Consider the following 8,090-nt stretch of genomic DNA (forward strand, 5'->3'; position numbering starts at 1 on the left):
ACCGCTACCCTGCCAGCCAGCAGCTTCTGTCCTAGACGCGACATACGGAGCCCGACTGTCATCAAGTTAATTCAATATTCATTTGTCCCATTTCAATTAGAACACTAATTCTGCAATTTGTTCATGTCACACGGGGTCATTTCAAACAGTGGGAACTGCCACATGTAAAAATGCAGAGATCTGGGCCTATTCTGAACACCACGAAGGTGCTATCAGACAATGTGAAGAAAAGTGGCTTTGTCGTTTGTTGCTGTTTTGTAATATGATACACCTGAACCGAAACGTGTTTGAAAACACCCTGTTAGGTGAGCAGTAGTTCTGGGGGCACTCTGAGACCTGTGGTTTAGTTAAGAATGCAAACAGACGGCTATATGAGTTAATGACGGACAAGCTATGCGTCTCATACTCAGGATGTGAGTAAATCCGTCCATCCTTCCAATTTCAACAACTGCTTGTCCCCCAGTTGTTTTTATCCTAAAAATGGAATTCCAGATTAGTGATGGGCTTCAGTGTTTCAGGCGTCCGAAAAGAAATAAATGACTCAAAGGCGTCTCGAACAAAGACAGCGGTATTGATCGCCGATTTATGTAAAATGTAAAGGGCAGGTGTGTTCAAACCAAATGACCCCCACATACGTTGTTTAGCTTTGGGGCTACGAGGTGTGGGTGCTTATTAAGCTGGCCAAACAATTACTGCAATCTCAACACGGTTAATGGTGCTGCATTATGAGAAATACAGGAGAGGTACAACGATAGAATGACAGAATTCTCACAGAAGCAAAAAGCATTCATTTAAACCAAATCTGCAAGTAATCCTTCATTATCGCACTGTGGTAATTTTGTGGCAATTTTATTTCGTAGAACATTAAAGGTTTTCTTTTTTTTACTTTGAGAAATTGAGAAATTCATTGTGTACATCGATCCTTTGAAGGCCTTTATAAAGAGCAAACAAGGTCTATTCTCCATTACCTCTCAATCACAATTGTTTCCTAAATTCGAAAGATAGATACTCTCCAGTCATATATAAATTTACAAACAAATTTAAACAAACTTGGGATGGTTTTCGGTAAATTAAATAAAAGTGGAGAAAAAAATGCAACCCAGAATTCATCAGTATTAGCGTGAAGGGTCATTTTTACATATGGTGGAAGTGAGCAAATATTGTGTGAGATGCATACACACACAATTGTAATTATACTATGTAATAAATATATATACAGTACTGGGCTAAAGTCTTAAGCAGTCAAAGGAAATGTTTTACGCTATTCATCTTGGTAGTAAGTGTATATTTGCTCAGCACAAAAAAACTCAATTTAACATTTGAACACATGCAGATTAAAAGTAACAAAATAAAATGCAGCAGGATTTTCTTCTCTTCTCCAAAAGTTATTGATTCTTATCGGCAGGCTAAAAGTAGACCAATTTGGTCCCCAAACCTCTCCTCAGGGGCACCCCGATGATTCCACGTATTTGCTAAATTTCACCACCAGCTCACTTAATTAATTAACTGAATTAGTGTAAAAAGTCAATGAGGTATTGATTAGGCATACGGGGTGTGCTGCGGGCCGAGTGAAAATATACATGGGTGTGTCAGACGATCAGAAGTGAATGCATGAGTGACTATTGAAGAAGTTTATATAGAAAGAATATTATAATTTTACATCAACAAGAAGATCATTTAAACATGTTTTCTTTGACTTTTGCACAGCGATGTGTGTGTATGTATATACACACACATATAATGTATGCATGTATGTATGTGTGTATGTATGTATGCATAAGGGGAAACATCTGTTAACACTAGTATTACATCACATAGCTCCTCAGTCAGTTTGTTCAGGTGCTGTGCCCCTATGCTAAAGGTCAAAGGTCAAACACAGAAGGTCAGGTCCTTCTCACTCATACTGCCGTAGTGTTATTAATAAAGCCGGTTTGGGAATGGCGGCCATTAAACCCCCAGACACACCAGACGATCTTCCCTGTTTTTAAGGCCCCAGTGCTCAGATACATTTATTAATTTCAGCCAAAGACACAGTGGACAAAAATATGACTCGTTTGCTCATTAGGCTCCCGGTCAGCAGATAATGATCACCTGAAAAAGCCAGGCTGTCCCTGCCTGTGGACCTCAATGAATCCACAGAGAGCGGGACGGGGAATCCAGTGCTCTTCTGACTCATGCCCTCAGCCTGTTTCATTTTTTTTTTGTATAAACTGGACCGGCTGCTGGTGGCCGCGGCCCTAACGGAGGCATGCTGGGATTGGGGGGGGGACGGTGTCCAGCTCCGAAATGATCCGGGTGACAGTGCCAGATTACCACTCTCTCTGACCGCTTTTTAAGCATGAAAAAACTGCACTTCTTTCAGGAGCACCCGAGTTAAAAAAAAACAGAGAGGCACTAAGGCCTTCCCACTGCAGAAGAAATGGGACACAAAACACTTTCAGAAGCTGCTTCTCTTAATGGAGACACAACACATCTGACAGGCCAGTCTTGTAACTTTAGAAAAAGGTCATTTCTGACACCTTTTGGAGGACTTTCCCTCCTACAGTTTTGTTACCGTCCCATCAAAAGCATAATATTTGCACAAACAATGATAGCAAACAGGCATGTACATAATATTGCATTGTGGGTGAGATGCACTGCTTGACCTTTCGGCTGAACATCCCTGCTCCCAAACTCCAAATGACTTTTTCTGCCCTGTTACATTTTCACTGCGATTTCCCCCAAACTCCCAGTATGAGGCAGGAATCCTATGATGGGAGCCCCTCCCGTACACACAAGCTTGTCGCCCGTATAGATTTTTGTCGTGGGCGTGAATTCCTTGCGATTGACTACGGGTGAGCCTTTCTCCTCCATAGCCCCACTCGCACCCCCCCAGTGGCGCACCCCCCATTTACCGCGGCCCTGGGTTACCCGGACACAAAGAAACCCCCCCCCCATTTGTCAAAAAAGCCCCTCACGTCTGCCTAAAAGAATGACAAAAGGATGAATGATGATTTGCATAAATTAACTTTATTTGCACCCTTTTTTTTAGGCCACAAGCCAGATGCACTGCAGTGAAAATATAATTTTTCTGTGAAGCAGCTTGTCCACCAGAAAACACGACCATATCCACCACCTCCCCCCCAAAAAAAGGCATTTTTGTGCCAATTAAATTCATATTTAACAGTAAGGAAATTAACCATCATTTTTACTCAGTACTTAAGCACTTGTCATATGAACATTTTTCTCTAAAAAGCATAAGACACTTGGAAACACCTACACATCCCTCTGTTTACTGTATTATCCCTCATTGTCACACTTCACACAGAAAAATGTGTGTTTTACCGCCGATCCGGCGGGCTAAGCAAGCGGACACACACAGCCAGCCGGAACAGTGTTTCCAAAAACAAACGAGATAACGGCGGATTTAACCTAATAACACGGCGTGTTTGTGAGAAGCGGCGCATGGTACTGGCGTTTGAGGGGACCGGGACACAGTTTACATCTCCTGAATATTCCCCAACAAACACCGGCTAACCCTAATTAATCACGGTGCAGTCACACAAGGACAAATTAAATTTAGAGAAGTAAAAGAGATAGAGGCCACAGTGAGCGACAGAAGTAAAAACATGCAGGAAACACGCAGGAAAAAAAGGAGTCGGGAGAAACGCAGCCCGAGATGTCATATGCAAATTGGGGCCAGGACCCCCCTAGTGGCAGAACAAAATTGGCACTGTTTTCCTGAGGTCGGATGCATTTAAATCGGTCCGGGATTCTTGGTTGGTTGCGAAAAACTGCCTTTGTTGACCTATCAGGCACCTGGGACTGTCTGGTTGCCAGGAGCAGGAGCGGCGTCGCTCCTCCAATCAGCTCTCAGCTGCCCTGCATGGGGGTGGCTGATTGGCTGCCAGAAAAGAGAGCGGGGCTGTTGCATGGCTGCAACTCAGAGGAGCGCACATCAGTCCTGCCTAACTCCAGGAGAAAATAAGGGGGGGAACGACCCACCCAAAAGGAAACTCAAAAGAGGGCAAAACAGACGCGGTTGTGTATGTCTACCTGGGGTGAATTTATGAAAAAGAGTAACACTACAGGGAGATGCTGGCATCATTATCCTGTTTGTGCCAATGGAGGCCGAGTTTGCGAAGCGTCTCCACTGCAGCACGGGGAAAAACAAAGGAAGCGGGAAGACGCGTGGACGGCGCCATGGAAACGAGGGCATGCCTTACTGTATGCTGGCTTCACCTTACGCTTTGTTCGCTCCTGCTGGGGGTGACCATTCTGCCCTGAGATACCCCATGGTGGCAATAACGAGGCCTGAAGCTGCCCGGTGCCGTCCCTCCGTCTTTCTGGTGTTTTCCGCAAGAAGCCCAGATCAGGCTGGAGGCTTCACCAGGCACTCGGGGCAAAGCGCGAGATAGACAGCTTCTGCTGTGAGATTTTGGTAGCAAAACTAAGATGACTGTGAGCAGGTGGCTGTACTGTGGCACCTAATCAGCCATATCGCATTCCTCTGCTCCTCTTTAGCCATGATGTAAGATAGGGGCATAGTAATGGCCTTCAGTTTTGAATAGCTACCAAATCTGTATTTTTACATTAATGATCCGATTATTAAAACTGACTGGAAATACCATTACAAGAAAATCAGACTCTACTGATTAAATTCGATGTCCCTTCAAGAACAAGTGCTGGACATGGAACACTGAAAAAGTCAGCAAGAAATTAAATGGAAATATTTCTAAAACATCCCAGTGTGGAGGATTTCATATGTAACTTATTCACATAATGAAATGACCACTAAACCAAATGACCCTCAGAGCACTCCATTTTAAAAGATTTTTATTATTATTATTATTACTATTGTTGTTGTTGTCGTTGTTGCTTAAAACAAATATTCTTCTGAAAATCATTGCTTATCAGCAGCGTTTTTTGTAAATAGTTCCCCGAAAACAAAAAGGTTATACTGAGACCACAGTGTTCTAGATGGCCTGCAATCCGATTGGTAGATTTTCTAAAATAGACCTCTTGCCTAAAATAATTTAACATTTTTAATAAGATAATTAAATGAATGCTAATTTTAATTAATGTGGAATTGACAAATGTGATTTGAAATTCACAAAGACTTTCATAAAAAATAAACATCTACCATCTTCTAAATACGGCGTTGAAAATCGGTCATATTTCTACAAGACATCTTATTATAGTGGGGCCTATTGGTAATATTTTGCACCATTTGTACTCATTGCGTACTTTCATTACCTAAAAAGGCTGCGATCAGCAATGACCCTGTTGCACAGACTGATGCAATCATCTGACGAGACGGGCAAACTTAGAGGAAAAAAGGGGATGCCATTCATATATGCACTGATATTTAGGCGACGCCGCTCCTCCTGTTGTGCGTTCAGCACAACAATGTGCGCATTTGGTATGTGTGTCGTTAATCCACTGCCCGATCAACTTAATAATAACAAAATGATTAGTGTTTCCAGGTTCACAGACACTGAGAGCCCGTTGCCCGCCACAGACAGACTGTCCTGTTCATCCTTGGGAGACGCGCCTGTCGCCTGCTCTGTTTGTAGGCGGAGCTAAGAAGTGGCCTGGCTCAACTTCCGATTTCATTGGCTATCAATGACATCATTGCAGAGAGGACATGCGACGTCACACAGACTGGCGTCATCCTTGAAACTTCAACTAATTTATACAAAGGAGAAAAAGAAGTTGGCGGGGCCACTCTGAAAAACATGTCTCGCGCTTTATATCGCCAGTCTAGTAAGGCAGGGCTTGCATATAGACCCCTGCTTCTCCGGCAATGTGAAAATATATACATATACGAGACGAATAACACGGACGCTGTCCAGCTTCAGCCGTGCTGAAGAGGGTTACCCGCTCAATAAACTGTAGAAATCATAATATACCTGGGACACAGCGAGATCACCCCTACATTTTACGACGGTCGTACACGAGCATTAAAATACAGAAGTAATAAGTCTTGCAGGGGAAAGCTCATCAGTCGCTGAATAGAGCTCATTGTTTATACGCGAAGGTTACAATACATTTGCATTGTGAAATAAAAAATAAATAAATGACAATGTTCGGGTAAATGAGTTATCGCTTTCTCATGCATATTTAAAAATCTAAACATACCTCAATTATCCGTCTTATGGGAGTGCCATAAAGTTATTTACCAAAAAAATAATAATCCACAGTTCATTCTTTCTTCTTTTTCAATTTTGTAATTCCAAAATTGTGAGGAAGTTCCCAAACTCCCAAAGCCATGCTTTCCAAACAACGTGTGCTGAGTCCAAGAAACTTGTTTTTCCTCCGTCGTACGAAGTTGACCTAAAAATAAACCAAGTTACGGTAAATAGAAATGCGATTCCATTAAAGGATTATCGATAAGTGATTCTGCTGCTGGGCCACATTTAAAACATTACATTACAGAATCTGCAACGGATCTAAATTATACATATATTAAAAATAACTATGCTTTTAACACAGAAACGGGAAACGGGGAGCAAATGTTTATGGGGGTGTGCAATTTATTGTGGACTAAAGTACATGCCCAGTCACGTTCACTTTTGAGTGTGTATATGTGTGTTGTTGTTTTTTTTTTTCAAATCCATGAAATCCAGCCCCTCCTTATCAACATTCGTTGTTGTTGATATTATTATTGTAATTATTATTATTAGACATATTGTTATTGTTGCACAATACGTTGTAATTAAGGTTATGAGCTAATGCCATTTTTTAATTATTCATGTTTTAAAAGTAAAATAACAACGAAAACGTTGTAAGCAGTAGTTTTTAAAACATAGGTTTACCTTTTCAATATGTATGAAGTCCAAACGTACGACTCAAAGTATGAACTTCTAATTAACTGCAAACGAAAATACTTCAGTTCTTCGAATCTTAACGACTGGTGTAAACAAATGCCGCCTCTAAGGCACAGAACACACACTTAAATGTACCATATCAGGATAAGAAAAACATTGATACAGCTCTTATAAAATCTTCGTTTTATTCTACCTGTTGCTGGTCCTCTTTGCTAAACAGACTGTGATTTGTTGTTCTGATTTCCTTTTCTTATCTGTTATTTTGGGGTGTATCGCTTTAACCATGATGTCCCCCATGCCAGTGGTTCAGTGAGAACAAAATGTTACTAGTTAAACTACGCCAGGTGGAAAACTCGAGCGATAAAATACTGATACATATTTTAATTTCTACACAGTCTTTTGTTGAATTTGGATAAAAATATTCCCAATATCTTTTGGTAAAAGATCGTGCACGTTGTTTCGCTTGCATATCCATCTCTCTTGAATATTTTAAGCCAGCGAACTTTTTCTAAGTATTTGAGATGGCGTAGAAAATAAAATCTTACCATCCAGACGCTCCGCACGCTTGCATGATGCCGGACAGGAGCGGGGTTGCTGTCCGTCCGCTGTACCCCGAGGCTCCCCGGTGAACAAAGGAGTGCTCCTCTCTTCTTTGTGCTCAACTTTGTGTGCAGACGCACCAACTTGGGAACTTTTTTTTCTTCCCCTCACCACCGCCCCCCCACCCCCAACTACCACACGGTCTCGCACTTTTCAGAGCACAAAGTCGAAAGAAATGAGCCCAAACTTGTAGTCTGATGGATATCTGCAAGGCCCCACAATGGCAGTGTTTTTTGCTATATCTTTGTTTACCGGCATATTTGAGTGGCTGTAAGGTCCCTTTGTCTACACGTGTGGGGCGGGGGGGGGGGGGGGGGGGGGTATGGGGCGCGCGATCACAGAACCCACAGTCCCGCCCTCTAACTTAACCCAGCGGCGGCAGCAGGTATATGGGGAAGTGCGGGCGTGTTTATCTGCGCTTATCTCTCTGTTTGCAGGTCTTTAAAAATTAGCACCGTTTAAGCTGTGTCTTTGTAATGGGACAAAGTGTAGTAAAACGCCAGATATCAGGGTATAACGTCAAATTGTATGAAACCACAAACGTGTAGTAAACGAACACAAAATTTGAAAAAAAAGAGTAAGTTTTATCTATTCTAATCGGGATGATTATCCAGATCGATTTCCCCCTGTCTTGAAAAATGAACCACAGAGTCCCAAGTTAACTAACTACGCCCCTCGCCC

General features: G+C 42.2%; 1 long non-coding RNA gene across 1 annotated transcript in view; it reads right to left on the minus strand.

The window, feature by feature from the left end:
* LOC111852122 (uncharacterized) overlaps positions 1–7,694 on the minus strand; it is a 42,660-nt gene extending 34,966 nt beyond the window's left edge. The window contains exons 1-2 of the long non-coding RNA XR_002840163.2: positions 7,355–7,694; positions 6,121–6,315 (exon numbers count right to left, since the gene is read on the minus strand). This is a non-coding gene — a long non-coding RNA (uncharacterized lncRNA). The remainder of the gene's footprint in view (positions 1–6,120; positions 6,316–7,354) is intronic.
* Positions 7,695–8,090: the final 396 nt, after the last annotated feature.

Source organism: Paramormyrops kingsleyae, chromosome 23, assembly GCF_048594095.1.
Source record: "Paramormyrops kingsleyae isolate MSU_618 chromosome 23, PKINGS_0.4, whole genome shotgun sequence".
Taxonomy (NCBI): domain Eukaryota; kingdom Metazoa; phylum Chordata; class Actinopteri; order Osteoglossiformes; family Mormyridae; genus Paramormyrops; species Paramormyrops kingsleyae.